Source organism: Erpetoichthys calabaricus, chromosome 1, assembly GCF_900747795.2.
Source record: "Erpetoichthys calabaricus chromosome 1, fErpCal1.3, whole genome shotgun sequence".
Lineage (NCBI taxonomy): Eukaryota > Metazoa > Chordata > Cladistia > Polypteriformes > Polypteridae > Erpetoichthys > Erpetoichthys calabaricus.
In genome coordinates this window covers 145141852-145159401 of record NC_041394.2, presented here as the reverse complement: position 1 = coordinate 145159401, position 17550 = coordinate 145141852, and the positions used below count along the sequence as shown (strand labels likewise).

Below are 17550 nucleotides of genomic sequence, written 5' to 3'. Positions count from 1 at the left end.
TTGATTATAAAGCTTCTACCAACAAGATGGATTCGCCATTAATATTGAAGAGTGCATCATGCTGGTAACTCTGTCTCTATAAAAGCCGGAATCTCTGGAATCCTTGTGTTCCTTCCTGAAGTAGTTACTGAAATACATATTGGTCTATCCAGGCATGCCATTAATTGTGTATTCTAATAATATCCATTTACACATCTCTGGAGACTCTGTGCACTTGTTGAGAAGTATAAGGGAGTTTACCTTAACTCATAGTTTAGTGCATCTCCTTTGCTGTAAGATATACAGGAAAATGAATGGATTCTAGGATTAACCTAAGACCAGTTACCCCAGTTTAAGAGGGAAAATGGAGAGAATTCAAGATGGCAGATTCCATGTTAGCCACACAGAGACCATGCCGCCTCAAAAAGAAATCATGACAAAAGAATAGAGTACTCATTCTGAAATCTTGGCTTGTTTTATGGGAGGGCAAAGTACAGTGTACCATAGGTACCTCTATATTGGGGAAGCAGGAGCCAGCCTTTTTGTTGGCTTGAAATGTGTGAAAGATGGGATGAAGATTAACTTTAGCTGGCAACAGGGAGGAAGTTGTGTTTGTGGTTTTAGTGTTTTTTTAATAAATAAAAGGGTATGATGTCTAAAGAAAAACCTTAGTTTGCAAATTTGACTTCTATTTTTGAGAAATCCAGGCTTGGTGTATAAATAAACCCTTAAAAAAACACTGTCCATCCATCAATCAATGCATCCATTTTCATAGCCTGCTTGTCCAGGGTAGGGTTCAAACAGGTGTTTATTTTTACATGTTTAATTTTAGGGCTCCTGGTAGACCAAGCTCATCATAAAGTGAGAGATTTGGCATCACATAACATGCATAACATGCATTATCTTTCAGTTGTAACAAAATATCCCACATCAGACATCGTCATAGAAATAAAATGATGGATAAACTTGGCACATTTAACTTTTACATCTGTTCTTTATTTGACAGAGAAACTTCTAGCAAAGGACCCCAGTGTATTCGAAGTGTCCAAGCTCCTTGTTTTTCTTGACAAGGTTACTGCCTTTAGGAGGGCTTAGCTTTGTCTGACAGGAAGGTCTGCAGCAGAAAGACGCCAGGGGAAATGATGTGTCAGCATCATGTGTCTCTCTTTATCATCTTGGGACAGCGATCTTCTTATAGTACACAGTGATCACTGTATTAAATTGGTAAAAGTAGTTGGACTAAAATAAAATCTTTAGAAATGCAGGAATTCAGAAGCAAGTGCTGCCAGGCTTGTAGTAGATCGCCCTGCAGAATGTTACCAAATGTAATTTCAAGTTCCCCGTTGACTTGTCTTTTACTTTCACTACTAGGCTGCTAATCAATATTTTTGAGATTTCCTGTTAATTGCTTGTACTTCAGGTGCTTTGTGAAATCATTTTCTGGGCCTCAGGTACAAATCTACCCTTTGTTTGGTCTGTTTCCTTAAATAGTGGTTGCAGTTGCCTATAGAACTGACTGACTGCCGCTTAAGGCTCACGTGGGTGCATATGGTTTTCATTCTTTCTATTTGCCTCTCCTTCTGTTTCTCTTTTTGGGTCTTCTGATGCATACACTCAGTTAAAATTGGATTTACCTTTTTCCCTGTCTACTAATGGAGAAGTGTGTCCTTTACCTCAACCACTTCCTACTGCATTCCCACACAATTTGCTTTGTGAAAGATACAACCCTACAGTTACCACACATTAACTTAAATGGTTCATCATAAATGTAATTTTATATAGCAACTTCCACATCAAATATCATTGAAGTTTTAGATATATGCATACTGTATGTGACACGAACTGGGCAGGTGATACAGATTGTGTTGTAACACTCCCATCAAAGGCTGCTATAGCTTTGTGATGTTCTGCTTGCCTTGCCAACCATTATGGAGTGTTGAAAAGAAGTTTATCTACACAGACTGCAAGGGCGTATTTGATATTAAGGCTTGCGAACTACAAAAAAAAAACATTTGTTAAGAGTCTCAACCATTCTGCCGTATAGTTACATCATATCCCAAGTCGCATATCATAAATTGTTCATAACCTAAAGTTAAAATATAGCCTAAAATGACACTTACAAAAACTAATTTAAAACTTTGAAATTTTGAAAAAGTATTCAAGTTCCATTAACGATATTGAAATGGCAGAAAACTTGGGTTTGGTTCCAGTTTCCCTCTGTTCCTATTGTAGGTACTGTATAAGTGTTTAAAAAATGGAGGGAAAGTTTTTTTTCAAACAATAAAAGCACTTTTAATGTTTGATTTACTTCATCAGAGACATTTGTTTATTATTTATTTTGTCACAGTGGCATGTGTAAAGTTTGGTAAAGGTTTCCTCAAACCACCACACCGCTGTTTTGACAAGTGGCACATTCATGATATGGTCATTTTAATAGGCATCTGAGGACTGCAATGAACAAGGTCATCAGAAAACTCAGCAAACACAAATTTTACTGATCCACACTAGTCACCAGTCAGAATTAAAAGTAAATCAACAGATAATATGTATACTAAAATTGGTCAATAGTTAGGGCATCACAGTGGTGCAATTGGTAGTCTTGATGGGTTTAGAACACTATTCATATGAAGTCGGCACATTTTTTCCTTTATGTGGAGTCTCTGTTTTGGCCCTATGTGAGTGCAGTGTGCATGTGAGTACTCTGTCCGGGGTTGGTTCCACCTTTATTCTTAATTTTCTTAAGGGAGGTTCTGGTTCCCCAATAGCACTGAATTGGATTAAGCAGGTTTAAAAATGGATAGATCATCCATAATCTGATTTAATAACCACAGTGAAATCTGAAAGCATATTTGGTAGATTAATACACTGCTAAAATTGCCACTTTGTGTCTGTTGTGTAAAGGTTTTCTCCCTGATGCAAACTTCTTTGAGCGTATTAATGTACAATGCAAATTTTACCACTAGGTGTTTTATAATCTTGTATCAGTGAGTTGGCAAGCAGATCTGGGTGTCAGTTCAATTTAGGCCAAACTTACAGAGGGTTAATTTGTAAGTGGCATTTAATATAACATCCACATCTTTGGGATTCTTGGTGGAAAACCTATGCAGACATGGAGAGAATGTGTAAGCTTCACATGGTAAAAGGCTAAGTGTGAAATTTTGAACACAGAACTGTAGATTTTTGAGGAAGGATTGATACCCCCTTCCCTACCACGATGTCCTACAATAATAATGTGAAATCAGTCAATGACTTGAGATTGTATTTCTGCTTTTTTCTGTTTATGCGAGTGAGGGGTTTACAAAGTACAAAGAGTGAGAACATAAAATAGCTTGATCTTTGACATTCTTGATGATTGAAAAATAAAGTAAAAACCATTTGAGTGCTAGTGGCAGTCCAATGTGCCCTTTGTAGTGACAGAGAGGCACCCATGGCATGCCCCCTGTCTGAGGGAAGTGGAGATAATATACTGTAGGCTTCCATCTGCAACTTTTTTTTTTTTTTTTTTTTTTTTATTGACAGCTACATGTATAAATTGTAATGCTTAAGGTAGAGCATGTATTTTAGTTTTACAGGTCTTATGGCATAGCACATAAGGAATTGGGCTCTGAACAAGAAGGTTGTGGGCTCAGTTCCTGGCAGTGACTCACTGTGTGACCCTGAGCAAATTGCCTAATCTGCCTGGGCCTCAACTGTTAAAAAATAAATAAATAAATAAAAATAAATAAAATGCAAACAGTTGTACTAAAAATCCATACATTATAAAGTACATTGAGATGATTTCACTGTGAGATAATGGCAGTTCAAAAACTGAGTTAGAAATGTATCACAGATGTGTGCCATCTTCTCTGGGAAAAGATACACGCTTACTTATCAGTTAACTGTGATGTGATAAAAATGAGCTATTTCCAGCTTCATTTATTTTGTCATAAACATACTTCTGAAATGCAGGAGACATGTTTTCTGAAACCAGAGCCTATGTTGCTTTTGTTTTGTTACTTTATTAGGCATTATATCATAAGAAATACTTATGAACCCTTAAGTATTTTTTTTGGTCCGTTGCCCTCACACATGCATACCATTTGATGCGTCTTGATGTCTAGTTAGATAGATAGATAGATACTTTATTAATCCCGATGGGAAATTCACATTCTTCAGCAGCAGCATACTGATACAATAAATAATATTAAAGAATGATAATAATACAGGTGAAAAAAACAGACAATAACTATGTATAATGTTAAATATTAACGTTTACCCCCCCTGGTGGAATTAAAGAGTCGCATAGTTTGGGGGAGGAACGATCTCCTCAATCTGTCAGTGGAGCAGGACAGTGACAGCAGTCTGTCGCTGAAGCTGCTCTTCTGTCTGGAGATGACATTATTTAGTGGATGCATTGGATTCTCCATAATTGATAGGAGCCTGCTGAGCGCCCTTCGCTCTGCCACAGATGTTAAACTGTCCAGCTCCATGCCAACAATAGAGCCTGCCTTCCTCACCAGTTTGTCCAGGCGTGAGGCGTCTTTCCTCTTAATGCTGCCTCCCCAGCACACCACTGCGTAGAAGAGGGCGCTCGCCACAACTGTTTGATAGAACATCTGCAGCATCTTATTGCAGATGTTGAAGGAAGCCAGCCTTCTAAGGAAGTATAACCGGCTTTGTCCTTTCTTGCACAGCGCATCAATATTGGCAGTCCAGTCTAATTTATCATCCAATAGTTATGTCAAGCTTTTGGGAGTTTGTCCAATTCTTGGCCCTCTGGACTCGAGAGACATTAATTTTCAGGACATTTTTGGATTATATTTTTGTGCACGAAATTACACCCTTATGATAAACAGTAAACCAATTTTGTCTTCAGCAAAAATGATCAGAAGAGCTTGAAGTTGTGCATGCCACATCAACTGACCCCAGGTCACCCTCTAATGAGATATGATGGGTCAAAGTCACTCCTTTTCACAAAGTTTGAAAAAAATGGGGCTTGACAAAATAAGAATGTGGAGTGTCATTTTATGCTGTTTGAAGGTTGCTGATCATGAATATGATCATATTTTTTGATATGATTATTTGTCAGGTGTCCTAGTCCTCTAAGAGACACTCCCTGAAGGTTACAGATGACAAAGTTCAAACATTAGCATGTGGAGTATAGTTTTAGACTATTTTAAGATTAGTGATTATGAATTTGAATTTAGTTTTTAATTCTTTATAGGAATCTAGCCGCCTATGATCCTCTAGCACTGAATGAAAAATGACAAATGCCAGTTAGAGTTGCAAATATTTAGACTATAAAAATTTAAATTGAAGCACACGTTAATTTTTTACGTTCTTGATAATTATGTATTTCTACTTTATAAAATAAATCATTACATTTGTGTATGAACACCCCAAATTAGGGCAGCTTAAACTAATTCATATTTTATTCTTTTTTTTTTTTTTTAATTTAAAAACACATTTTCACCTAACAATGCAAGTCTTCAGGCCAAGTGAATGTGTATGATAAGTTCATTTTTACCTCAGATATCCTAAAAGTGTCCTTTAAGAACAATAATTTAATCAAATCTACAGACTGTCAAAGACAAGTCATATTTATGTTTTTGCCCACTCTCCAGCTTGCACATTTTAAGCCGTGACAATGAAGAAAAAGCATTAACTCCTCTTTCCAATCTCTTCTTTGATGACTGGATCATGGACCATGGATCTGAGTTGTCAGAGTTATCATCATTGCCTTCTCACTTTTTGTGGCACCCAATTTTAGTAAGCTTTCCTTTACTGGCTTATATTATGAAAACTGCTCCCCAGAAGTCTGAAAAATCAGGAGAAGCCAAAGATTGGTTTAAAAGAGGTCCTTTCTAGCCTATTGATACCATTGTTTACTAAATGAAAAATTCCAGGGTAACGCTGCGCCTCCTCTTAGCAACAGGACACCTTCTTCCTATCATGGGTGACTTCAAAGGATTCAGGTAAGCAGGAAAGCAATGCATGATTCTCAATGTCACAATGTGATAGAGTGGTTAGGGAGGGCCTGCTGCTCACTTGGCATTATTGAAATGCCCAGGGTGCTGTCCAACAGCCAATCCTCTTAATTTTTTATTGCTTTTATTAACTGTGTCTGACAATCTTGAATGGTGGAATGAGGCAGTGTTTCACAGCTGACAGTTCTAGGATGAATACGCTTATCGTTTATTAATGCCCTGGCTTGAAATTCAGCAGGAGCATCCAGCATATGCTGTATAAACCCTCCCAGTGGGGCTTGGCTATGTGTGCAGTGGGCCTGCCGTCCTCTTCCTCGACTACATACCTTCAGATGTTATCAGTGCAGATAACACATCAAAGAACCCCTGAGACTGAAGCTGGTGTTTTTGAAGAGGACCAAGGGGCTACTGTTTGTAGTTGTGAAATGCTTTGTGGGGGTAGGGCACACCATCTTACAGGTATCTCTATTCAGGTGAAGGTGTGAAACTAATGGGACTTGGAATGTCAGCTTGCTGCCCCCATACCCAAAGGTAATAGTTATAGATGCTTCATAGCACCGAGAATCCGGGTTTGAATCTCAGCCTGTTTGCTCCCTGTGTAAAGTTTGCATGATCTTCCCACATCTTTGTGAGAATTCTCTCCAGCTCATGTTTTTTTTTTTTTTTTTTTTCCCTGCAGCATCCCCTTGATGTGCAAACTAATATGATTAGATTGAGTATGAGTGAACCCTGTAATGAATTGGTGCACTATGCACGGTTGCTTTTATGTCTTGCACTCATTGTTGTTGGGATAACCTCAAGCATTCACAACACACAAGTTATTGAAGACATTTAGAAGTGATTGGTTGAATAAATCAAACCATTTACCTTTCCCTATCTAGGCAGTTTGGTTAGGTGAGGATGTTGTAGCTTATCCATTCAAAGCAGACTTTCACAGTAAATCAGACAGTGGGTGATCTGGACAGTCAGATGATCCATATCTTTGAAACGATGGAGGAGTCCATGTAAAGGGAGTTCAGGTGAACTTTAGGTGATCATGCCAACTCAATTCATTAGGCATCCTTTTCTGTGTTACTCAGCGTCACGTCATTTCACCTCAGCAGACTGCTAACTTCTAACATTTTATTTAGTAAATGTTTTCAGTTTCTTATTGTTTTCAGTTCTGTGTTGCATAAACTTGTGAAATTCTACATTTATTCTAATATCTTTTTATAACTAGTATGTACACAAATGTATTGTGAGCCAACTAGATCTTTCAAATAAAGTGGACAGGAATGGTCAGCATTGTTACTAGGTTACTTGAGAAGAGTAGTCTGAACAACGCAGGAGTTAATTTCCAAATCTTGACATCAGCAACTAGTGCAACTGGACTGGATGAACAAACAAAACAATAAAAAGGAAAATTTTATAAGAACAGCCTTGAAGAGACATTGCCATAAAGCTCATTTAGCCAAGATAACTAAAGATCCTCCCTTTGAAACAAAGTTTTAACAGTGAATGTAAATGCAAATGAATGAATTTGTAGTCAAAACTGCTCCCCAAATGTCACACCCATGCAGTGCCACCAACCCATTGACTCGTGGTGTCAAAACTGTCCAAAATCCAATGTTGCAGAATAATTTTGTCATCAATGCATAATATTTAAATTGTGAAAACTAAATATTGTGATCTGAAAATTGTGACAGAAGGAGAAGAATGATTTGTGTGTATTTAATTGAGGGAAAAAATGTATGTGAATAGAAAACTGAAAAGCCCTTGGGAACCCTCTTTCAGGGACTTCAAGTGACCCTCTGCAATTTCCAGGCAGTGCCATACTAGTCAAACTGTGGCCTGTTTATTACCTTGTGCTTATAGTATCTGTTTTCATCTTTGGAGTGTTTTGTGGCATCATGAACTTTGAATCCCACTTCTCTACTTTTAAACTTGATTCCACTGTCAGAAGCCCAGATTTGCTCCTCCATTGTGTATCATGTGTTTGCACTGGGATTATCACAGCTTTGTCCTATTTATCTTGCTGTTAGATGTGCAAGTATATCACACTTCTGCTTGAATCCAGACGTGCACCAAAAACAGTTTCCATTCAACCTATGCTCTGACCTCTCCGTACTTGCATTCTTTCCATTTTGGTGTTCTGTTAAAAGACTGCTGCTGACTTCCAAGACCTCAGCAACCCAGCCCCCCACCGAGGCCACACTGCCTTCCCTGTGTACAGTAAACTGTTGTCACAGCTGAGATCCTCTGAGGCCAACCTTCTGTCTGCTCAGAATCCCTGCTGCAGCCCTCTCCTTTTGAGGCTTTTTCAAGATCACTGCGCCCCCATTATGAAATTGTCTGTCTCTTTGTGTTGTCATAATAAAAAACTGCTTTGTAAAGCCTGTGATTGTGCTTACGTAGGAAATTTCTATACAAAATAAAGATTTATTAATTGAAAGTGACTTCCCCATAGGGTGTTTAGTGCCTTCCCAAGAGTGCTTCATGTGTCTCAGCTGTTTTTTAACCCCGCTCTCCTGCCATTATCTCCCATCTTTTCTTCCCTTACACATCTATTGGTAGTCTCATGCTCCTAACTACCGTAAAATTCGACTTGACTTGTTTATACCCATATTTTTTTTTTGCATTAAGACACTACCCTCAAATCTTTTCAGCATCAGCTGTCATCTCATCTCTAAGTAAATAAGTTTATTTACATTTTATTATGCTGCGTTATTTCAACATTGTCGCCCAATGCAATGCATCAATGTTGCACCAATACTGATTCTCTGTGCAAGAAAGGACAGAGCCGACTATACTTCCTTAGAAGGCTGGTGTCTTTCAAGATCTGCAATAAGATGCTGCAGATGTTCTATCAGATGGTTGTGGCGAGTGCCCTCTTCTACGCGGTGGTGTGCTGGGGAGGCAGCATAAAGAAGGACGCCTCACACCTGGACAAACTGGTGAGGAGGGCAGACTCTATTGTAGGCACAGAGCTGGACAGTTTGACATCCGTGGCAGAGCAACGGGCGCTCAGCAGGCTCTTATCAATTATGGAGAATCCACTGCATCCACTAAACAGGATCATCTCCAGACAGAGGAGCAGCTTCAGTGATAGACTGCTGTCACCGTCCTGCTCCACTGACAGACTGCGGAGATCGTTCCTCCCCCACACTATGTGACTCTTCAATTCCACCCAGGGGGGTAAACGTTAACATTATTCAAAGTTATTGTCTGTTTTTACCTGCATTTTTATTACTGTTTAATTTAATATTGTTTTTGTATCGGTATGCTGCTGCTAGAGTATGTGAATTTCCCCTTGGGATTAATAAAGTGTGTCTGTCTGTCTGTCTGTCTGTCTGTCCTACAGCAGCTTTTATCTCTTGCTGGATGACTATTCATCTCTGCATGGCAATAGCAGGACAATTTCTTTTCTTTATCAGGCTTGGGAAGATGGAATATACAGTACATTTTTATACAGCTCCTTTGACATATTTGCAGGGTTTGACATTGTGTGTACATCCTTTTCCTGGGTGTTCACATTCCTAGCCCTGGTCAGCTTGAAAGATCAGAGAGCAAATGTTTAATGTAGCGTTGTAATCACTGCCTTGCTTTTGTCCCTTTGCTTTTCACCCGAAGGGCTCTTTGACCTTTTTGCTGTTGACGTGTATTGACAAAAGTCCATCCCACCCCCATTGGGTCTGACTTTATGCCCTGAAAGTAAATGCAGCCTGCTTTCTTCCTTTCTGGAAAGTGGACATTTATGCTTTTGAAAAGTACTTTGTGCAGTGTGCTATAAAACATAGTAAGGTTGAATCCATTACTTAAAAAGAAACCTTCAGTGCCTGTCACACTTAGCAGCAGCTGCACACTTTTTTTGTATATGCCTATCTTGTCAGTTAACACTCCTACAAGACTTTATTTGTACATAGTATGAAATCGTATATTTTTACATTCATACTGTATTTTATAGGTATATAAAATCATTATTGTCAACTGTACAGAGTACAGTGAAATTCTTAGTTGCATGTGCCAGCCAGGGTGCAACACAACAGTTGCAATTAGTAACTTACAAGTCACAATGATGCAATTGTTAATGTATTTGTCATACTGGAACCCAGGCAGAAGAAGCAAAACATTCAGGATTACACAATTTAGTGGTAGAATCTGTGACTAGGTGTCTCACTGTCTGAGTTCTTCGCTTTTACTTCTCTACCTTCAAAGTAGACCCCACCATTTTCTTAACGATTACAAGGAATGGAATAGTAGAATATTGCTGCAGCATCTTATACAAGACTGGTATCTGCCCAAGATGGAAGATCAGTTCAGTACAGAGCACACACTCATTCACACTGGACCAAGTTACAATTACCAATAAAACTAACATGTACATGTTGGAGATGTGGTGGGGGCACATAGAGGAACCCTGTGAGTCCCGAGATATTATTTTGGATCCAAAAACTGGTAAGACAGCATCCCTAGCTACTTTCCCACCATGCCACCCTGATGTACAAAGATCATATAGTAGCTGTAGAGTGTTGAACCTGTCAGTCAGGAACTAACCCTAAATGAATGTTTTTCTAGTTCATATCAGAGTGCACTGAATGCCAAGCATAAATACACAGAAACAGCAAATGTTCAATTGATTATCCATTTTTTTTTCCTGTTTAAGCAGTGACTATCCTGGCATCACTGGGTACTAGTGCATTGCAGGAAACATGAATATTCATTCTGGGCCAATTTATATTTTTGGCCATTAAGCCTACAAGATCAGGAAATATTGCACTTGTTTACATATTTTTTACAACTGGAGCACAGCTCAGACAAGTGGCAGAACATACAGTGAGTCTTGGGCTGGAATTGAACCAGCACCCTTGTGATTTATTGTCCAGTGATTTGGCCAGAAGAGCACAATGCCTGCCAGAGTTTCAAATGAATCCAATAAGCAGAGACCAGTCTGGGATTTAAACCCATAACTCTGGAGTTGTAAAGGACAGAAACTTGCAGCTTCATCATCTCCAGTCAGTCTGTCTGACTATATGTTATAGTGCCTTTCAGAGTGAATATTCAATACACAAAAACACAGCTTATAACATGAATGGGCTGAGCATTGTAATTACATGCATCAGAGATTCTGCCCTGAAGGATGTGTCGTCTGGTCATGCCTGCACATGTTAGCCAGACTCAAACCCTAAACTAGCTTTATTTTAAACTTCTGAAACTTCAAAAGCAAAGTGCAGAGATTGCATGCAGCAGCAGGTGGGATTCCATTTGGGACATTTTGCCATAGGGCATTTCATACTTCTGTTAACTGCTAGTCAGTCTGGTTTTGACTTCCTTGTATAATCTGACACAGCGTCTGCTCCTGTTCGGTTTCCTTGGCACAGTTAATCAGAAGTCTAAGAATGAATGAGATTATTGGCAGCAGTGCTTCTAATGGACGCAGACTGCCAGCGATATACTCTTTCTGCCAATTAATGTTAATGCTAATACGGATGTTGTTTTTATTTCTCTTATCCAACTGCACTTCATGTCCCAGATGTTTCAGTAAACAATGTAACCCAGTAGGTAAGGTTTTTCTCACTGTGTGCAGTAGGATTCAGCCAGGTTGACAACTTCTTAAGAACTGTGGACTTTCTGGACTTAATTCACTGGTATCAAAGGGAGCCTCAACTTCAAAATTAAAAAGAAGATTTCTAAGTGCCTCAGCTGTAATAGTGTTTCTGGACAAGAAAAAAAAGATGTCTGAGTAAGTGTAGTATTAACAGTATGAACACTGAATTTATCTAATTAATGAGTAGATAGGAGTAACTGTGAAGCCATCCTCAATCAAAGATTGAATTAAGCCTGGAAGTGAATGGGGTGTGGCAAAATCACTAAAACATGGATGACAAAATATGAAGGGGATTAATAGGGGCAAAAAAAAGTGTTTGTATGCTGGAACAAATTAGCAAGCCCTCATGTTGTCAAGCAAGGAAGGCATTAATTTTGCTTTTACCATTATGGTTTAGCCTAGCATTGTATAGTAGATTAGAAAGGCCAGACAAACTGCCCTGCAATAACATGGTGCTACAACACAGAGTAAAAATTCTGATCTTTAGATAACAAAGTGTTTTTGTATGACAGGGGATTCTGCAAAATCATATTTTTCTGAACATGCTTTTTACACTAAAGACTTAAGGGAAATGGATACTTTTTATTGTCGTCTTAGGGACATGGAATCAACCGAAAATGGGTCAAAAAGGTATTAATCATTCACAATGGGTGGATTTAAGCTATCAATTTGATGTGACCACATTCATTTTTGTTTTAGAGATACAACACTTTGAATTTGGTGTAAATACCCAAAATCACATGATATCTGATTTTTATGAGATCGCATAGAGGCCTGTTTTAATATTTGGCTTTGTATTCTTTTTCTGTTCTGATCATCCATATAAGATTAAAGTCTAAAATAGTCAGGTTGGATTTTCACTTGATTAATACAGGTTAGGTGAATTGACATTGTTAAAATGGCTCGTGTGCATGTTCACCCTGCGATGGACAGGCAACCTGGCTAGGGATTGGTCCTGCCTTTCATACAATGCTTGTTGGGATAGGCTTCAGCTACCCCTCTACCCTGCCCTTTATCAAGGAAATGGATGGGTGGACAGATGTAACTTGACTCAGTGTTTTTTGTGTAACATGCAACATGTTAATAGGAAATGGAGGTGTGGGGAGAGACTATTGCACAGATTTTAAAATGTTATTCGTCTTGTTTGAAAGTTCTCAGGCTGTTGGGATTCATCAAAGCAGTTAATAAATCCAATCAGTTTCAACTCCATTTGTGTATTCATATTTGTTTTTCAGCAGAGTTGAAGGAAATCATGGCAGAAAGTGCTGAAGCCTTTTATACCATAGCTCTTCGACACTGACTCAACATAAAATGAGCTCTGCTTCTAAATGTTGAAAACCGTAGTGCTTCAGCTATGAAAAAAACATGCAGCATTGTCTGCGACACTATGTTGCACCATGTGCACATAGCAAACAGTTCATGTTAGCTAGAAATATATGTGAAAGCTCAGGCAATGCTTAGACCGCACAGACATTGGATTGGATTTCTGCAACAATTGCACTTAGGGGATTGAGACTTTGTGTAAATGCAGCTGTAGATTTAGTCACCAACTTTAAATAACAAGTCTTTGAAATATCAGTGGAAACCTCTCACAAATACATGAGGAGATGTTGAGAATTCAGCTCCAACAACGAGTTGATAACTGAACCTTTGTCTCTGCGCTTATTGTAATTTCATACCCCCAGAATATTTTCTGCTCACATTAAATGGTGCATACTTTCCTATAGCTCTAACATTTTTTCTGTAACAAATTTTCAGATTTCTGTATTTTATTTATTTTTACAAGAAGGAACAACTTACCAGTATTTGAAATCGAAAAACACCACTTCCATTGCAAAATAAAAAACACAATATGTGAGACATCCTGAAATAACTGTGATGTCCCAGCAGGGAAAACTCAATTCCCAGTGTCCTTTGGGTAGACGCTCATTAGCCACAATGACAAGGTTGTGCCTCTTCACTCGGGAGCAACCTGTAGCAGCTCACCCTTTTTTTCCTTTACTTAAGTACTACATTATGTCCTGTTTAGCTTTGTTCTGCCCTGTTCTTCAACTCTTTGAATTGAAATACTGTACATTCTACATAAAATAACTGAAGAAAAAATATATGCTTTTTACCTATGTAAGGATTCTGGATGGTTCATAGGAGTGTTTTGTGCACTTCAAAAGGCATATGACCACATATATTGGGATGTCCTGTGGGGGGTGTTTTGGGAGTATGGGCTACTGGGCCTGCTATTGTAGGCTATTTGGTCCCTGTACAACTGGAGCAAAAGCTTAGTTTGTATTGCCAACAATAAGTCAGACTCATTCCCCAGTGGGTGTGAGACTCTATATTAGAGTTACTTTTTTGTCACCATAACATTTATGGACAGAATTTCTAGGCATAGCCAAGAAGTGGAGTTTGGTGGCCATGGGATCGCATCACTACTTTCTGTGGACTGTAACCTTAGACATGCACTTTGGGAAGTTTTTTAGCTAAGCATGAAGTGGCTTAGGTGGGGATCTGCACTTCCAAATCTGAGGTTGTGGTTCTTGGTAATGAAAGAATGGAGTGCCCTCTCTGATTTGGGGATTAGTGAGGGAACAAGGGAGCAGGAGATTGTAAGGCAGATTGGAGCAAAGTTAACAGTCATGAGGACGTTATACCAGTCAGTCTTGATGAAGAAGGAACTAAGCCAAAAGATGAAGCTCTTGAGTTACCATTCAGTCTATGTTCCTACCCTCACCTATGGCCATGTGCTGTGGGTAGTGACTGAAGGAACTAGATTGCAGATTCAAGTGGCAGAAATGAGTTTTCTTTTGCAGGGTGTCTGACCTCAGCCCCAGAGATACGGTGAGAAGCACACACATTCAGGAAGACTCAAAGTTGAGCCGCTGCTCCTCTGCATGGAAAAGAGACCATTGAGGTGGTTTGGACATTTTGATTAGGATGCGTCCTGGATGCCTCTCCTGGGAAGTATTTTGGGCATATTCATCCAGGAGGAGACTTCAGAGCAGAACAGGGACATGCTGAAGAAATTACATCTCTCGGCTGGTTTGAGAATGCCTTGGTATCCCCTGGAAGAGTTTGAGGAGGTTGTGTGGAAAAGGGACATCTGGACATCTTTGCTTAGAGTGCTGCCCCTGTGACTCCAGCCCAGATAAGCAGGAGAAAATGGATGGATAGAAAAATGTGTAAGAGTACTTTAAATCAAAGGTGTCATTTGGGCTAAAGATTGTTGGATGAAAGGTATTAGGTTGGACAAAGTATGAAAAATATAGCATATTAGAGGTATGCTGTAACCAAATTTGATAGGTTGGCAATAGAATATCAGAGAATTTTGCTATTTGTTGATTTTCCTCAACCTATGTTTTCCATTACAGAATGGAAGAAAGCAGACCCCTGCAATTTCAACAGCTTTTGGAACCAGCCCATTATGAGCAAACAGAACAACTTCAAAAATGGAGCATATACACTGTATATTTTAACAGAGGCTGGCAAGTTTGCATTGAAATTCCAGAGGACTCTGCCATTTATAGAAAAGCAAGACAAAACACAATCCGGGTCTCTTGTTATCTGTTAATAAGGATTTGAACTTCAGTAAGGGGTTAAATGGGGGTGATGAGAAGTTGAGAATGCCTGCATCAGTTAGTAACACAACAGATTCTGTTTTTAACATTATTTAGGGCTTTAAGGGACAGGTCATTGTCTGTAGCCTCCCTGAAGAAGAAAATCAGTGAATATTCATTTAATATTTGGGACCTTCTCCAAGTCCTTATCAAAAAAAGTATTTTTTGTATGTGTAGACTACATGGAAAAGTGATATTATAGACTGATCCTTTTTACCCTCTTATCTGTGCAACTTTCCTTTGTGGTTATCTTTGGCAGAGATAGAAATTGCCCCTCTGCTTTTTTAGGTAGGCATGTGCAGTTACAATTTTTTTTTTTTTGTTTTTGTCATGACAGTAGCTTGCATTAGTGCACCTACATTGGACTGAATAGTGGGGACATCCTTTTTGGAGCTGTTTGTAATCAAGGATTGCCACTTGTTTTCTGTTTTAAAAAAAAAAAAAAAATCTATAGTATGTTTAATCTTGCGACAAAAGGTCTTCTGTTAATCTGTGTGTTGTGCAGGTAGGTATGTAACATTGGATATGAACAGTGCACAGCTAAGGCTTGTAAAGATGACACATTTTGCAATCAGAATTAGATTTTTTGTACCAGAAAACTATTTTAACTCAAATCACCAATTAGTAAAAATCCAAAGTAAATGACCTCTGTTAGTATGTTTTAGGACGTGCATTTTTGGAAGCACTGAATACCTGCAACCATTGTGTCTCTATGTATGTAGAGCTAGACAATCTTGATGAGTAATTTATGTCATTATCGTACATTATTGTTTAAAATAATATAATGGGGAATTTTATCTAAAAGATGAAATTATTTGTCATTCCAAACATTTCTGTACAGAATAATGAAAACAGTTTTCATGTTAGTGAGAATTATACAATCTGTCTCATGTATACAGAGACTGGATATTTAGACTTTGGAAGAGTTAAGTAGACATAATAAACCTGACATGTATTTGATCTATTAAGATTATATCTGTGTTGCTCTTATGCAAGGGTACTATCACAGGCTGAAACAGGACTGAGCATTTTGGTTAAAAAAACCCAAAACAAAACAAACACATTGGGTCAAATGAAGTAAACAAGCTGCATAGATGGACAGATTAGTACGGGACTGGCTGCACATTGAATTTTACAGATTTTTTGTGATGTGAGGTATTTATATGTATTTTTGTCTTCATCCTCAAGCGTATGCTTTGGAAGAACAAACAAGCAGTCAGCTATGTTATAAATTTGTTTCTGTGTGTGTGTGTGTGTGTGTGTATTTGTAAATTTAAATAAATAGTGTCAAATCTAAAAAATAAAAAATCTTTAAAGTACTTGTGCAGAAATTTTCCAAATCAATAGGCTTGGTCCCATGACTAAATGGAGCAGACTGCAAAAATCCTGGTTAAATTAAACAATTTCTACATCAGTTAATTGTTGGAAATATTGTTGTTTCAGACTATTTTTAAAAAGGATATGGGGCTAGGTTCTGGACCAAAAATAATGGGCTTGGAGCTAGTAACAAAGCAAACATAAAACTTATTTGATAGGCCAATTTTTTCTGATGCTGTCATTATAGACAGGGTTTGGCACTCAGGGTGGATATCTTAGAAACTGTTTAATGTAATTTTTTTTTTTTTTTTATCTTTGCTAGGATGTAATCATCCAGGAGCTATTCTCAAAAAAAAGTTTATTTTATGACAAACATTGTAATTTAAAAATAAAAAATCAACCTTGATTTTCCAGAGACGCACACATATATACACACACCATGCTAAAATCAACATTTCTCTATATTTGGAACATCACTGGATGAGAAACTGAACTTTACTCGATAGTGAAATTTTGACCCCATTACCATACTTCTGTTTACATGGAAGTAAAACAAAAAATAAATATGGGTAATGTAACAAGTTGAATATTAAAATGTGTGATATAAACAGGCTAGGTGTTCTGAGTCAACCCCAAAAGAGAGTCTCCATTCCTTTCTTTTGTTCTTATCACATCTTGTTCATCTTTTTATCTTTCACGTTAGGCTGCCCTCCTCTTAAGCACTCACTTCTTAAGTGGGCAACATGTGGTGGTTTATTTTTTCTTACCATGAATTTACTGGTGGTGTTAACAGTTCTATTTTCAAATTCAAGGATTACAGTAGTTGGTCAATGCTGTCTTCATGGTTCACCCATTTATAATTTGTATTAGAAGTTGCCCTTATCTTGAATTAATAGAGGTTGCTGCCTTTCCTGACTCTTGCTGCGTAGTAAACATGAAAACCAGCTTGGTTCATGGATGGAGACTCTACAAATAGACAATTTTATTCCCAGTCTTCACTTTTTGACTAGCGTTTGTGCAATATGGGTTTTCTGTGTTCACCCAAAGTAGACAATTATTCAAGCTAGGACATTTTGCTGAAGGGCATTATATA

At 38.2% G+C, this 17550-nt stretch overlaps 1 protein-coding gene across 2 annotated transcripts in view; it reads left to right on the top strand.

Annotated features, from left to right (window-relative positions):
- grip1 (glutamate receptor interacting protein 1) overlaps window positions 1–17550 on the top strand; it is a 550412-nt gene that overhangs the window by 193263 nt on the left and 339599 nt on the right. The window lies entirely within an intron of this gene.